Source organism: Lithobates pipiens, unplaced genomic scaffold (genome assembly GCF_037356315.1).
Source record: "Lithobates pipiens isolate NorthernLeopardFrog02 unplaced genomic scaffold, aLitPip1_a1.2 Scaffold_13, whole genome shotgun sequence".
NCBI classification, from domain to species: domain Eukaryota; kingdom Metazoa; phylum Chordata; class Amphibia; order Anura; family Ranidae; genus Lithobates; species Lithobates pipiens.
In genome coordinates, this window is record NW_027507718.1 from 365974764 (window position 1) to 365976990 (window position 2227).

Below are 2227 nucleotides of genomic sequence, written 5' to 3' on the forward strand. Positions count from 1 at the left end.
GTTAAGCTGGAATACTTCCCTGCAGAACGATGTTTCCTACGAACGAACAAAACCATGACCTTGAAAGTGGCCATTTTAAAATGCACAACATGAAATCCAAGCACATGGAGCATGTATGCAAGCAAGAATAATCATATGAATACACGACAACTACTTGCTTTTTTTAAGAACACGCTTGATCCTTAGGTACTGCTCGTGCTCCCTCAGTTTCAGGTCTGACCAGCGTTTTCTCAGTTGATCCTTGGATCGGTGTACCCCAAAATTCTTCAGAAGACTCTTCAAAACTTTATTCATGATTTTGGCCTTTCTGATATTTGGGTTTGGGTAAGGTCCATACTTCCCATCATAGTCGGTCCTGTTCAATATGTCCACCATCTCCAACATCTCTCCAAAAGACATATTTGAGGCCTTAAATCTTCCTGGATCGGGATGTTTCAGGCTCCGGGCTTTCCTCACCCTCCTCCTCGTTAGTGGAACTATTATTGCGCACCTGCGTTCTCTCCGCCATGTGCTCTCCCCACTGCGCGGGAAGGGAAGGGGCGGGGAATAGTCTGGAAAGAACGTCAGGGGCGAGCGGAGTTTCACGCATGCACACGGTATATAAAACGCCACACATGTGTATAGTCTGTACGATCTGGGAGGAGAGTGTGAGTCACGGATGCGGCGAACGTGGAAACAAAGGTAACATTTTTAACTTTGTGCTTCACTAGACTAGACTGCTTGTATCTAGGCCGCTGTTGGGACAAGATTAGGAGGGATTTTAATTGCATTATTAGTATTTGAGGGTGTGTCTTGTGTTGTGTCTTGCAGAAAAAATTGACCCATTCAACAATGCCAACTTTATGGGGCTATTCCTCGAGCTCTACATGGAGATGCCCTGCCTGTGGCAGTTCCACAACAAATTTTATAATGACAGATCAAAGAGGAACGCAGCACTGGAGAAACTGCTTGCTTTGGTGCAGATCAGGGTCCCCACGGCAGACATGACATATTTGAATCGCAAAATTGTGGCCATGAAGCTTACATATTTCAGGGAGAGAAAGAAGCACCTGGAGTCCTTGAGAGCAGGAGATCCAGATGCTGTTTATTACCCCAGGATGGTGCACTTTGACAGGCTGCATTTTCTGGTAGACCAAGGGGTACCCAGGCCACCACTCAGGCCACCACTCTCCATGCTTCCTCCAAGGCATCCTTCACCCCCAGCTGAGGCTTCTGATGACCAACCTGGGCCTTCCAGGCAGCACCATGTGGTGGGGCCAAGCTTGAGACAGGTATTGCATTGTTGAACATATTTCTTGTGTTACATTTAATGATGTTAACTAGATGTTCTTATTGATCAGTAAGTTGAGATTTTTCCAAGTGGTTTACATCTCAATAGACAGTAGTGACCAAAAATGATTGGGACGGGAAAGAAAAATGCTGGTGTCAGAATGATAGTCTGTTCTATTTGGTAACAGTCAAATAGCAAAAGCCAGGAGCACAAAATTTTGTGATTGATGATCAAAAAACTAAAACTATGTCCCCTTTTCATACACAGGAAGACCTCAGTCGGGGGGAGGCTGTGGCAAGTGGCAGCCAGGAGGTCCACCAACGCCCTCCTTCTCCTCCTGCCCCAGCTACAGGAGCCCAGCCACAGCCTGGAAGGATGCCTGGTGGGAAGTCCCAAAGGAAGACCAGAGAGTGATGGCCTGGGATGAGTCTGGTGTGCCAGAAGATGCAGCCTCTTCAAGATCACCATCCTGGGGACAGAAATGGCATCTGAATTTCCTGCTCTCTAGGACTTCAGGAGCAGACTTCTCTCCCTGAGATATCTACTCCTCAGGCCACCAATTTTTTTATATCTCATTTAGTCATGTCTGCCCTGGGGGCCAAAGGCTGCACCAAAGTTAAGAAGTTTCTCCAGTGCTGCGTTCCTAGTTTTATTTTCGAGCAAACAAAATACATTTTATTTTTGTTTGATGAAATACTTGTGTAATGTGTTTTCCTTCAAAAAGTAGAGTTTATTTGTGAGCAGGCAGGTACATTTCCAAAATACAAAGTGAACTAAAGAACAAGGGGTACCAACACTAAACAACCTCCTGTAGATTAAAAAAGAAAAAGAAAATATAAAAAATATAATAATGTTGTTGTTGTAAGTTTACACCCAAAAATAAAAAGTAAAAAAAAAGGATAAATGACCAGTGTCATTAAAGGAGATTTTTAGGGAATCCCCCCCCCCCCAAAAAAA

General features: G+C 44.5%; 1 long non-coding RNA gene across 1 annotated transcript; it reads left to right on the plus strand.

Annotated features, from left to right (window-relative positions):
• The first annotated feature begins 813 nt into the window (after positions 1–813).
• Positions 814–1964, plus strand: LOC143976126 (uncharacterized). Its single transcript, XR_013272526.1, has 2 exons — positions 814–1271; positions 1538–1964. It is a non-coding gene; the product is annotated as an uncharacterized LOC143976126 (long non-coding RNA).
• Positions 1965–2227: the final 263 nt, after the last annotated feature.